The following is a 14,986-nucleotide window of genomic DNA, read 5'->3' as shown; positions in this document are numbered from 1 at the left end:
CATGCTGGGCGGCTAGTATGCACTAACTCTGTGTGGGAAAGCCATTAGCAGCATTATTTTAAGCACATCTTTTTCTGTTAGAAGATCACTTAACCCAAGGAAGCAGATGAACTTAGAGGAACTGAACCCAGGGGCCGTGAAACCACCCAGGAGTTTCTGCCATAGCCTGGGCAAAATGCAATATGGATGAAGAAGCAAATTTAGGAGGAGGCCAAAATTTACAAGCTAGACCCACTGGATGCAAGACATAAAGAAAGTTCAGTGAAGGAACTCTGAAGAGAATGGGCTCTACAATAAATTTTTCTTACATTCAATGTCAAATATCAGGCAAAATTCAGTACAGTGGCCTTTAAGCTCCCTTCCAGCTCTAATTTCTTTTGATTTCTAACTTATTACTCTGGTTAAGTAAAGTCCCTTCAGAGGTACAGAACAGTTCTTATACCTGAATGGGACGCAAAGAATAATCTGACTTCTCTTCACCAGGGGAGGAGTTGAACTATCCTTGCAGAAGAGATAACAGATGGTGTGAACCCCAGATCCTAGAAAAGGGCCAGGCACACGATAAGTATTCAGCTTTTCAAAATCAAATGAACAATCATTTCCTGTCCTAGATCTTTACACCCTTCCTCTGCTGGCTACTTTCTCACAGCTTATAAACATCCTCAAATACACCCACTTAAAAATCTCTCAGACCTATGATTCTTTGGATCTTCTTGTGGATAACCTAAGTCTCTACCATGCCTTCAAACACCTGTCCTCCCAAAAAGCCCAGATCTGTACCTTGGGTCCAGACCCATCTACCAGGCCCCTCTAAAGCACTGAAGATGAAGTAAGATCCTCTCGCCACCCCCAATCCCTTCCTACTGGGCTCTGTATCTCTCAAAAAGATGCAGCTGTAAACTGTCACCCACGCTTGCTGCCCTCCCTTTTCTAACTGGTCACCAGGCCCTACCCATTCTCTCTCAGATCTGCAAAACCCAGTCCCACCTTTCATAACTTCAGTGGGACCCTCAGATTACAATTCACCCTGCACCAGATCAACTGCCTCCCAACATGGAGGTCCGAGTGAGCCTCTAAACCACAAGTTCATCTCACTGTTCTTTGGTGTTTCCCACAGCCTTCAGGATAAACATCCAAACTTCTGACAGGACAAACAAGGCCCCCTTCTCTTGGGCCCCACTAAGTTTCCAGTATCAACTCTCATTTCTTTCCCAAACCCTGAGTTCCAGTCCTGTACAGTAGTTTTGCCATATTTTCTTATATTTCTCAAACTTCAACACACACTGCTCTCTCCTGCCACCCCAGGAGCTTCTACATATCCTTAGAAAGGATGGCACCTCCTCCAAGAATCCTACCCTGAACTTCCCCTTCCAAGATTCTGTGCTCTGCAAAGGGGAAAGGTGGGGGGGGGAGGGATACATTAGGACTTTGGCGTTAACATAGACACACGACTCTATATCAAATAGATCATCAACAAGGACCTACTGCAGAGCACAGGGAACTCTACTCCATAGCCTGGAACAAACTGTGCGGGAAAAGAATCTGAAAAGGAATGGATATATGTATAATGGAATCACTTTACTGTACACCCGAAACTAACACAATATTGTAAATCAACTATCCTCCAATATAAAATAAAAATTAAAGAAAAAAGAGATTCTGTGCTCTGTAGCACCAGAACTCACTTCTTCCAGAGCACTGACTACTGTGCTTGTGTTTACCTACCGCCCAGTAGAAGGGAAGATTACCTAGGGCAGAAGCATCGTCTCCAGCAGCCCTTGGTTCTGACAACTCATTCAAGTGCCAGGCTACTTTACACACATAACCTGCTTAATTAATTCTAAGAACCCACAGAAAGAGTGGTTTTTAATGTCATTTTACAAGTGTGGGGATTGTAGTGCAAAAGTAACCTGCCCAGGCCACAGACAGCATAAGCCCTGGAATTCAAACCCTAGGCTGCCTTCACACCAGTGCCCTTTCCACTATATGATACGAGTACTGAAAAACAGATTTTTTTTTCCCTGAGCCCTGTTTTAATGGAAAGGAAATGAAGCTGGGATATATCCATTTCCTAATCGCTTTGGTGTGTACCAGGCAAAGTCATTCAACAGACCAGGTAACATCTGTGCAACAATTAACGATGCTCCAAACTGTGCTAAGTGTTCTACTTTGTAGAGTCTAGAAGCATTAACACAGTGCATCCTTGTAACCGCCACAGAGATGGGGTCCTGTTAAGCCCACGCTACAGATGAGAACACTGAGACCTTGAAGCCTTAAGGCACTCGGCCGGGGTCACCGAGCTGGCAGGAGTCCTTTTAAGCCCACGCTACAGATGAGAACACTGAGACCTTGAAGCCTTAAGGCACTCGGCCGGGGTCACCGAGCTGGCAGGAGTCCTAGGCCGCACGCCCCGTCTAGTGCACGCACACCCGGTCACTGGGCACTGGTTCTAGTGCCCACCCTCCACCTTGCACCATTTAAAACCCCGCTTCTCAGCGCCCACACGAGGGGCCCTGGAAGCGGGAAGTACAAACCTGTCTCGACAAGCCGTGGCTGGAAGAAGCTCTGGATACAGATCAGGGGCAGCGGGTGCTCAGGAGCGGCGCCCAGTGCACCCCGCGGAGGCGGTCGGCCTTAAGTCCAGCAGGCCCTCCTGTAGGGAAGCGCGCACGGAGGGCAGAGGCACCGAGTCCTGCAGCGCGCACAGGTCCTCAGAGCGCGGAAAGATATCGGCCACGCTGTCCCGGCGCAGCTTCACCAAGGGATCATGGCCCGAGCGCGGCCTCGGGGACGCTGGCTGCGGACACGATGCCCACACCCGCCTGGGGGCCCCGGCTCGCCTCCCGGCCCCTCGGGCGCCCACCGCCCGGCGGCTGCGGCCCCGCAGCGTGCGCAGGACCGGCGTCGCAGCCAGAAGACATAGGGCCACGGGCCCCAGCTACGCCAACCCCCCCCCCCATGCCGCGCTCCGGACACCCCGCAGGGCCTGGTGCTGGCGCACGCATCTACGCCCTGCACGCCGCGGGGCTGCCGTTTAAGTCAGCGGGCGGGACCGTGGGGGCGGGGCTCGAGGACGTCAGCACGCTCGCCGTGCGTCGCGTCCGCATGCAGCCTGTCTCCCATGGTGACGCGGCCTGAAGAGTAGGGGCTTGAGCTCTGAGACTAAGGCAGCGCGAAACGTTGGAGGTGTGGAGACTTTGGGGCTTCCAAAAAGCGTTTGCTGACTCATCCAAACAAAAGTGAGACCTGGTTGTATCAACGCGTTTGAAAAGTAAACTCCCGTAAGTGTCTGTGCTCCCCCCGCCCAGGAGAGAGCGTGTATTCCGTGAGGGACACACGAAAGGCTGAGTGAACGTCTGCCTGTGGTCCCTTACCTGGTGCACGGGTGTGTGAATTTATGCGGAGAGCTCTTAATTTCTGTCGTTTCTGCTAACTTGACACGGTAGTTGGGAAATGGTGACGTGTTCCATGCATTCAGGACATGATCGTGGTTACTAATAATCACTTTGTTTTGTACTGACAACTCCACAGAGAATTTACTACTGAATATCCACTTTACAGAAGAGAAAGTGAGGCGTAGGAAGTGAAGTGACCGAGTAAGAGTAAGGACTCAGACAATTGGTGTTAGTAAATGAACCCTGCAAGGAGGCCGTTAGCCTGCGGTGGCTCTAGTGATGCGGCCGCCTACGTAAAGCAACCAAAATCTAAGCCTGTCAACGCCTCAGGGTGACGCACACCGCTGAGGACAACCAGTCACAAACCACCAACTAGGCTTTAAAGCGATAGCAAGTCAGTCACTTCCTTGCTTTGCTTCTGCCCTTTGAAACTAAAAATCTCTGCAGCTCCTGTGGCTGGAGTGCTCCTCACCACTTCCGCTTTGGCGGTGCCTGAATTGAATCTAGTTTTGCTCACGTAAAGTCTTCTTTTAAACATGCCTCAGTTTGTCTTTTAACATTGGCCGTAGAAGTTGGATTTGTGTCCAGTTTCTAGAACAGTGGTCGTCCTCTGGTGAGGCCTTAGGCGTTATGCATACAACGTTCCTCTTCTACCACCACCTGCTGGATGCCTCCACCCACTACCAGCTCCCGCGTATCAGATCCCCTAGATGTGGTCAGCAATGGCTTTCACATGCAGCGTGCTCACATTATAGCATTGCAGACACTCCTCCGTCCTCCAGCCAGCGTGTGAACTGAAACATGACCATTCCTGTTGAAGAGCCTGCTGTGACCACTTTCCCAAACACAGCCACTCCCCAGCTGACCCTGGGTAACCACTCTTCTGAACTTGGTCTCCATCACTGCATGGATGTCTTTCTACTTAGGCTACATTTTTAAGTGTTCTTAAACCTCATAGAGTATTCTGCTATGTTTTCTCTTCTTACTTGCTTTTTTTAGTGTTATCTTTGCTAGGTTCATCCATGCTGACACGTAAAGATCTGTCTAGTTCATGTACTTTCCTCACTATGTAGGATTCCCATGTAGGGAAATACAATAATTTATATGTGCATTTTCCTGTTGATGCACATTTAAATTGTTTCCAATTTTCAGTATGATTTCTGTTTTAAAAATTTTTTATATACTTTTTAAAGGTTACTTTACATTTACAGTTATTACAAAATATTGGCTCTATTCCCTGTGTTGTACAATACATGTTTGAGCCTATCGTACACCCAGTAGTTTACATCTCTCACTTCTCCACCCCGTATTGCCCCCTCCTCCCCCTCCGCACTGGCAACCATTAGTTTGTTCTCTATATCTGTGACTCCCCTTCTTTTTGTTATATTCGGTAGATTGCTGTATTTTTTAGATTCCATATATAGGTGATATCCTACGGTGTTTGTTTTTGTTTGACTTATTTCACTTACCACAATGTCCTCCAAGTCCATCTATGTTGCTGCAAATGGCAACATTTCTTTCTTTTTTAAGGCTGAGTAGTATGCCATTGGTTATATGTACCGCATCTTCTTTATCCATTCATCACTTGATGACACTTAGGTTGCTTCCATATCTTGGTAATTGTAAACACTGATGCTCCGAACATTGGGGTGCATGTATCTTTTCAAATACATGTTTTTGAAAACACGTGTTTTTGTTCTTTTTGGATTTATACCCAGGAGTGGAGTTGTTAGGTCATATGGTAGTTCTATTTTTAGTTTTTGAGAACTCTCCATACTTTTGTCCACAGAGGCTGCACCAGTTTACATTCCTACCAACAGTGTACCAGGATTCCGTTTTCTCTAAAAATTGTAAATTTTCTTCCTAGGGGTAATTGAGATGATAGTTGAATAATAACATAAGATCAGGCGAAGTCTAAAGAAATTTTAGAAAAGCTGGATAGAGTAGGAGAACTTCTGTTCGCTGGCGTCTGAATGTTAGAGAGACACCAAGACATGTGGGCCAAGTTCTGGAGAGAAGGGAAACACCGACGCAAGCTTCACATTTGGTGCAGCTTTTCTCCTTGGGGCATTTGCTGATTCAAATGTTACAGCCTAGGAGCTGAAAAGCCAAAGACTTCAAAAGACTCTTAACGACAGAAGCCAAACGGCAAGAACCGTTTTCCATTGATAAACAGCATTTTAACTATGTAGAAGCAGAAAATGAAAAGAAAGAACTTTGCATTACATTTAATACAAGTTTAGGGAGATCTTTGTGGCATATTAGTGAACTTATTTGTGGAAATTTAGCCATGTACATTGTGTTGGAGAGGCACCAAGAGTTCAAGATTTCTCACAATTTGAGGACACAGTTGCCTTAAATGTAGGCATGGTGGCATCCATTTACATAGCAATGATTTGGAGGATGTTGTGTTAGTCAGCTCTTGCTGTGATAATGCTTTGGAACAAATCACCCCAAACTCAGTTACATAAACAAGAATTTATTTTTCTTGGACCTATGGGCTAGCTGCAGTGGCTCTCTTTTAGACCTCTAGATGGCTAGTTTTGCTCCGTGTCCTGGGTCAGTTTGAGGTCTGTCACACACATCTTCCTCTGGAGCCCAACTGTGAGGCCTCAGCTCCCAGGCCCTGTCTTCTCAAAAAGTTCACTGAAACATAAGAGGTGAGCCCAACCGCACAAGCCCATTTAAGGCCTCTTCTGCTCATTTAAGGCCATCATGTCTGCTCATACTTCAGTGACCAAAACATGTCACAGATCTAAGCTGTATTTAGAATATGTGTATTTGTTTAAAGTTGGGTGCTCTCACAGAAGAATATTGCATTTTGGACAGCGTTAGCTTAGCATTTCCATTGGCATTTGCAAACGTGATAAGTGTGTGCACTTTTTCACCTTTGAGAACTTTTTGAAATTGTGGGACAATTTCTATGGGAAAAGAGGAAGGTATATTTTAAAACTCAACTCTAGTTATAGCAGTGTTGGGAGAAGAATTAATGAGATAAGGTCAATACAAATGAAAGATTTGGGATTCACATATTCATAATTAACATTAGCATTCTTCAGAACATTCCTGGAGAATTGTGATGCTTGCTTTACGTGATTTTATCATAAATCATTATAATCTGACCAAGCCACTTCAGTAAAACATACATCATACAGTACATCGCATTTTAGTTTTTCCCACCACTGCACAACTTATCATCAGGCACGAAAGGCTACATATGGTATGGTTCCATTTATGCGAAATGTCCAGCAGTTGCAGATCCATACACATGGCAAATATTATACATTAGTGGTTGCCAGGGGTTTGGAACAGGGGGAAATAGGGAATGAGTCCTTAAAATGGGTGTAGGTTTCCTCTTGGGGTGATGAAAATGTTTTGCAGCTGGACAGTGGTGATAGTTGCACAACATTGTGACAGTACTAAATTCCACTGAATGGTACAGTGAATTGTAAAATGATCAAAATGGTGAATTTTGTGTTCTGTTCATTTTACTACACTAAAAAGGAGAAAGAATTAGGGAAAGACTTAGAGTTTGGGAAAGTAAGGTGAACTGGTCAAGAAAAAGACAGCTCTACTGTTCAGTTTTCTCTCAGCTCTCCCAGTGCATTAATCCTCAGCAAAAAGTAGCCTAAACTTGTAGATGATACTCATTCAACACAGTCCAGGGAAAAGTAAATAAAATAAAAGCCAACTCTTCTTCTTTAGCACATCTATGAAAGGTTAACTTCCTGCTCAGCCACGTGGACATTCATGAAGACGTTTCACTTTAGGTGTCCTCTACTTCAGTACTTTACTCACAGCTCATTCACACATGTAGGCAACAGCATTCCTTAATTCGATGGAATCTGCAGTGCTGGTTGTGATCAGTCTCATGAAAAGAAAGGGAAGGAGGAAAAAGCCTCCACATTGACTTGGTGGTCTTGACGAAATGGATGCAGAAGACAGCTTGAGTGTCAAACTGGAAACTTATTTTCCTTTTCCTTTTCTTTTTATCTTTCCTATCAGGTCTTCTGCCCACTTCCCACCCCCTTCTTTCAAACAGGAGACACTAATTAGCTGCTTTTTTGTGTTTGTGCTAAAACAACTAATGTTTGGGGTTTCTTGTTGTTCGGTGAACGTTATTGTTTTTACTACCAAATGAGCTTCGGTGGTTGATGTAGGGGGTCTCTTGGGAACTTAACTTTTTCCTGTTTAAGTGGGAAAGCTTTTTTGTTTGAATGGGCTTTTACTGGGTGCTTCAAGCTTTGCTCTTGGCTCTTTGATGGGGGACTGGATAGCACTGTGTTTCCTTTGAGGTTCTGATAAATAAAGGATCCTATGTCCTCCTGGGCACTTTTTGTTGATTTTGCTGTGTGTCCTCTCTAATAGCCAGATGCAGATTCCAGGAAAATGACATATAAATGAATATAAGTAATCTAATATTTTTAGAATTAGCTTTGGCCATACTCCTGGTCTTATTCTACTTGTAGCAGATGGCTTTAAAGAGCATTAGCTATGTATATATTAAATATAATATAAATATACCAATATTAAATATTATATGGATATATAAATTTAATATACTAATATTTATATTAATGTATAACAATTATGTATTATATTAATATATATTTTTGCCTAGCATATATTATATACAAAATATATGGGTAATGAAGTATATTTATATGGTTAGTATGTTCATAATATTAATATGATATATCCTGTAATATTGATTATAAAACAACTATATCATAATATATAAATTATAAATATATATTTATATATATTATAAATATATAATTATTATTATCTGATATAATACACTATAGTTAATATATTCTATATAACACAATACATAATGTATGAGTATAAGACAATTATATTATGTAATATAAATATAATACATCTATAATACTATATATATTTTAATTAAACATTACACATACAAGTATGTATAGCTATTTATAATTTTATTTGCATAGGAATCTGTTCATCATAACAATTGATTAAAAATATGCAATATTTTCAATCAAATGGGCCTTAACCTCACTATCTACACATAAGTACTTTTATAATCGTGAACCCTGTCTAACTCATGCTTCCATATCTCTCAACCTGCTTTTCTACACATGCACATAGATGACACACATTTATACATGATATATATGTATACTACCATTTTTCAGTTCAATGTATATAACTATATAATATATGTAATTATATTCCTGTGTATGTATACAAATATAAATCAAAGATATGTGTATAGGTAGGTATTTCATACGTTTATATAACTATATCATACAAATAATGTATGTGTATATAAATACATGACTATATACATACATACACAGAAATATACTTATTTAAACAAAAGGGACCCAAATAAACATAGTTCTCTAAGAATAAAACTAGTTATGTCTCACTGTTTCAATAACAGTGTATAGTTTTCTACTGTATGTGCTTCTATAATTGTTATGAACAATTCCCATTTGTTGAATGTTAAGTTGTTTTAATTTTTTTGCCATTATTAATGAAGCTCTAAAGAATACGGTGGGCAAGATTACTTGAAAAACTCTCCTAAAGGAAAAGGGTTAGGTATGCTAGGTTAAATGTACACAACTTATTTTTAAGTGTGTGGTTGATTTTTGAAGTATGCAGTAGAAATTTCCAGGACCCATGAAAGAAGGGTGGTACATGTGTGAGAGTTATAGCTATATTAGGAGTGGATTGAAGATCTTGATAGCTTAGAACAGAAGCTGGAAATCCTGTTTTTATGGAGCCAAGTGGCAAATATTTTAGGCTTTGTAGACCAAAGAGCAAAATTGAGGATATTATTTAGGTACTTATGTAACCATTTAAAACGTTACCAGTTAAAATGTGAAAATTATTCATAGCTCATAGGCCATAAAAATAGGCATCTGTCTGGATTTGTAATACAGGCCATGGTTTAATGACACACCTGACATAGAGACTTGTTTTTAAATGGCCATAACCACGTGAGAGGCAGGAGGTGAAACTCCATCCCTACTAGATGGGAAGTTAGAACTAAACCTATCTATCCCTAGCTTCACCTTCAATGAAAGGGTGTGCCAGGAGAAAAAATATCTGCTGGCAAAGGGAGACTAAGACCAAATTCTCTTGGCCTCTGCTCTGGGTAGGAAACAGGTAGGAAATGTTCAGAATTCTGAACCCCAAATCCGTGTTCCCAGTGTTTGGGTTGCAAATTTATGTGCGGTCTTGCAAACAGAAGCTAAGAAATTAACTTAAAATGCTCCCAAATCGGTGGTATTCCAAACACAAAACTAAACCCTTTCTGGAGTGGTAGACCTTCAACACAGGCCTATAGCATTCCCACAGATAAAGTTTAGGTAAACATGAGCTCATGATCTAAATTTACACAATAATGAAGAAATCAGCTAGAAGTGGAGAGAATCAGCAAAAACCAATCAATAGCAGAATTAGATTTCCCAAGGCCATCCATCAGATGTTGGAATAATCAGGTGCAAGGCAGAAAATATACATAAAACTAGAACTGAAACAAGGAACAAGGATGTTTTAAAAGACTGGGTAGGATCTCTAAAACATTTTTCAAGTACATGTCATTGATAAAGCTAAAAACTCGAAGGTTGTGTAATACAGCAGATTAATCATGGAGAAGAGTGAATTTATGCTGTTTTTTAAAATATGGCAGGTCAGATTTTCTGCCTTTTTTTTTTTTTTTTTTTTTTTTTTTGTGGTGTGTGGGCCTCTCACTGTTGTGGCCTCTCCCCGTTGCGGAGCACAGGCTCCGGACACGCAGGCTCAGCAGCCATGGCTCACGGGCCCAGCCGCTCCGCGGCATGTGGGATCTTCCCGGACCGGGGCACGAACCCGTGTCCCCTGCATCGGCAGGCGGACTCTCAACCACTGCGCCACCAGGGAAGCCCTGCCTAATTATATAAGTAGATTTATCTTTTAAAAATACACATTATTTTAAAGACTTATTGGCTGTAAAATAAGTTAAGGGTATTTCAAAGGGCTTCTCTCCAAAGAAAAGTGAGAAGTAGCAAAACACAGAAAGTCGAGGGGAAAAAATGTCAATATATACATTGCGGTAGGGTGAACTTAGCCTTAGGCTAGCAACAATGTGGACGAGCTGACCCTTAGATACTTACAACTAAGCTGGAATCTTCAAAAAGTTCAACTATTTATAACTAAAAAGATTTCTTAAAATTAATAACCAAGTGTTTTAATTGACATCCGAAGAGTAAAACAATAAACCCTGAGAACATAGATAAAATAGAAAATAAAGATATGAGCAGAACTTAATAAAACAGAAAAAAGTATAAATTGAAGTGATTTAGTAGGTCAAAAGAATATTCTTTGAAAAGATTTAAAAAACACACTTTGATTAAGCAAAACAAAAACATAAGTAAATAATATACAGAAAGAATCAGGACAATGTTATAGCAGAGAGTACAAACAGAGAATATATAAAATGCCAGTAAATTTGAACATTTCTGTAAAGTGGACAATTTCCTAGCTCCTAAAGTTTACCAAAACTGACACAAGAGGAAATCTATAGCTGGAGTTCTTTCACCAGCAAAGGAATGAAGTCAATAGTTTACAATCTTTCACCAAGAAAATACCAGACCCAGCCAGATCATTTGGGAGGTGAATTCTATCGAACTTCTATTAAGCAGATAACATCAATATTAACAAAGAAAAACTTCTAGAGATAGCGAAGGAAGAATGCTTCTTTATTCATCTTATGAAGTCTATATAATCCTAATACTGAAAATAGATTAGGACTGTAAGGAAAAAGAAATTTACAGGTCAAATTTACTTGTAAATATAAAAGCAAAAATTTTAAACTATGATATTAGCTACCCAAGTTCACTAGAGTAAGAAAAAGCATGAGCAAGTTAGGTCATCCAATGAATGAAAAGGTAGTTTAATGTCAAGAATATATATCAATAGATTGAAAACACCACATTTTCTTTCTTTCATCTGTCTCTTTAAAAAATTGATAAGTACTTATATTGATCTCTCTTGTACTAGGCACTGTGCTAAGTCACTTACATATTTACTCCTTTAAACCTTCTATCATCCCTGTGGGAAAATTCTATTTTGCTTCCATTTCTTAGCTAAGACTCTAACCCCCAGGAAAGTGAAGCAACATTTGTAAGTTTTGTGGATGGTCAGTGATGGGACCAGTACAGGAACATCCAAAGTCTGTGCTTGGAAACACTGCCCCATGTTGACACTCACGTTACAGATGAAAGGAAAGGAACCATGCACTTACCATATGGATTAAATCTCACATTACAGGTTAAAGGAAAGGAATCATGCACTTACATTATAGATTAATACCCCCATAACAGGTTAAAGGAAAAAGAAACATGTGCTTCTCTCAAAAGTTGTAAAGAAAGCATACCCATTTCTTAATATATTTCCCAATTTCTTTTGCTTGTTTTCTGACCTTTGTAGTGCATTTTGCCATGAGGCAAATTTTATTTCTTATATAATTAAATGTATCCTTTTTTCTTTGTATCTTAGAAAGGTATTCCTCATGAATACTTTATTTCATGTCTCCCAGGTTTCTGATACTTTCACAGTTTCATTATTTTTTAACTTTTAACTACTTGCTGTATCTAGAATTTAGTAATGATAGCCATATTTTCCCACATTTGTTGAATAATTTTTGCTACTGATCCAAAATGTGAATTTTAGTTTAATCTCAATTCCCTTATGCTCTTGCATCTAATTTTAAGATGCTTCCTATTCCACTGGTTGTTTTGTCTATCTAAAACAAAATGCTACCTTAATTATAATGTAATTATAATATAATAAATGTAATTAGTAAACATAATATGAAATATAATAAATAGCATATATAAAATAACAAAATATAATTTACCATATAACAAGGTCCAAGGAGAGCAATACTATACAATCACTTGAAATATCCCCCAAAAGATAGTTTATAAAATTCAATATTCATTTGTAATTTAAAAGAAAGAGTAAAATAGGGATTGATGAATGCTTCCAAAATAAGAAGAAATTATATGTCTAAAAGAGAAAGAGGTAAATGATAAACTTTAGTAACACTGGCAATAAACGCAGGACAAGATGAGGATGCCTGATATAATGTTAAAGAAAAAGTATTATGTAACATTGTTTTTGCAGCACTGATGAGTTCAGTGAAAAGAGAATCTCATAGAAATGAGTATCTCGTTCTTCTTAATGTCTGTACACTTGTCCATTGCATGAACATAACAGCTTATTTAGCCAATATGTTACTGATCTGCATCTGGATTTCTAGGTTTTCATGGAATTTTATGATGCACAATTGTTTCAAACACTAGGACTTCCTCTCATGTTTATATCTTTGGAAAGAAACAATATCTCCACAGATGATTTATCTGTGCTGGCTGCTAGCTGACTTTGGGTACTTCTCAGTTCTTCCCTTTACCTTCCTTGTCAATATGAAAATGGAAGGCAAGAAGGTCTCCTGTTCAGAGACTGTAAAGATAGATCCTGGTGATAAAGTCTTGGTGGTAAAGGCTAAAAGTATCAACCCAGAACAAACGTTTTTCCAGCTGTAACTATGTGTGATTCCCTTGGCTTGATTCCGTAGAGGATGTAAGACAACACTGTAGAATCTGCGTCAAAGTGCTTCCAGTAGGATGGGCTAAGTCAAGTATGGTGGCATATGTAGTTCAAGACAAAATATAATGTCTCCTTTTCTCTCCTAGCAAAACTTGGTGGAGTGAAAGTAGAAGTCACTGTATGCTTTGAATTAAAGGAACACAATAAATCTTGTTTTGGAAGGTAAGTATTATGGTCTCTTTGTAGAGACGAATTGGAAATTGTGTAGAAGAAGGAAAATGAGGTTAACCAAAGTTAAACTCATAAATAATTGAGCATTAATTAAATATCTGTGGTCTATGTTTGTCTTTGATCATAATTTCTCCCAATTTATAGACCTCTTTGATACTTGATGAATCCTTGTCAAAGATGCACTTAACAATGATTATTACTTGTGTATTAGGTTTTGCCTGGGCCCTGAAGAAACTCTCCTAAATTACCAGCTATGATTGTCACTTGATTTCCTCAGAGAACAATCAGAACTCCTTGTCTTAAGTGGCTTGGAATGTGAAACTAGTTAGTCTCTTAGATATTGTTAGAGGACCCTACAGAGCCCATTGGTGAAAGTTTGGAAAACATTGGGCTTCTTAAAATTGATTCTTGTAGTGCTTTAGGAAAGATCACTGAACCAAAAGGATAATGGTGTTTCTGGTTCTGTTGTTAGTGTTCTCCATGGAAACATTGCTGAAGCTTCTGGACTCAATTTCCTTCCCCATGTGTGAATGTCACTGAAAATATCCAACTCCATTCTATCCCCATATAACTTCAGGAACTAAGCAAAATGAAGACTCAAAATTCATTTCAAATAATGAAATGACTATATAACGTAGAATGGAACTGGGAAAATACCTGGGTTAAATTCTGGAAAGTACCAACTATACAATTCTGGATAAGTTGCTTACTCTTGCTTAGTCTAATTTAATGCCCATCTCACAGGATGTTATGATGATTAATTTAATATCTTTGTATAACATGCAGTGTTATGTAATTTCTTCTTGTTTTTCTTGAGTAAATTCATATCCTTAAGCAACTCACTGTAAACAATAGTTACTTACTTGCTTAAATTACTCTTATCTTCTATTATCACCTGAACTGTGTCCTGCTCAAGTTAATATGTGGAAGTCTTAACCCCCAATACCTCGTAATCTGACTGTATTTGGAGATAAGGCCCTTAAATAGGTAACTGAGGTCAAATGAGGTCAAATGGGTGGGCTCTAATTCAATATGACTGGTGTCCTTATAAAAAGAAAATATTAGGACACAGACATGCACAGAGAGAAGACCATGTGAAGACAAAAGGAAAACATGGCATCTACAAACCAAGAAGAGGTACCTCAGAAGAAATCAATCCTGTTGACACCTTATCTCAGATTTCTAACCTCTACACCCGTGAGTGAGTAAATTTCTGTTGTTTAACCTCCTCAGTCTCTGGTACTTTGTCATGGCAGCTCTAGGAAACTAATACAACTTTTTATGGCCTCCTTGTCTCAAGTTGAAAGTTCAATATTTGGCATCATAGCTAAGAAACAAAAATATCATCTACATTCCTTGTTGTAGTCTTTCTTCCCCATTCTCATTGCTAGTAATTTCCATATTTGGGTCTGTTTTCTGTATCTTGTAAACAGAGCGTTACGCTCATTTCTTGTCTTACTGCTAATATACAATAAATGTGCAGATACCGAATAGGTTTTGGAGAAGTGCAACATATATTTGGTACATGTGTGATATGTGTGTATTCATATAATTTATACTTTTTCTCTATTTTCTTCCTTTGGTGTGAGCTAAGATTCTCTGCTTTTGTGACTAGCGCTCCTGAATACTAATCCCTGAATTTAATTCACCAAAAATTGTCAAAAATAATAATAATATGGGGAAGGAGAGAGTGATAGAGGGAGAAGAACAAACAATCAGGCAAGGGCAGTACTGTGAATTATTAGGGTCTTATTAATAAGATTATGTTAGTCTAGAGGAAATGACCGTAG

The sequence above is a fragment of the Mesoplodon mirus genome (assembly GCF_964341445.2).
Source record: "Mesoplodon mirus genome assembly, chromosome: 7".
NCBI lineage: Eukaryota > Metazoa > Chordata > Mammalia > Artiodactyla > Ziphiidae > Mesoplodon > Mesoplodon mirus.
This window is presented reverse-complemented; position numbering follows the sequence as displayed.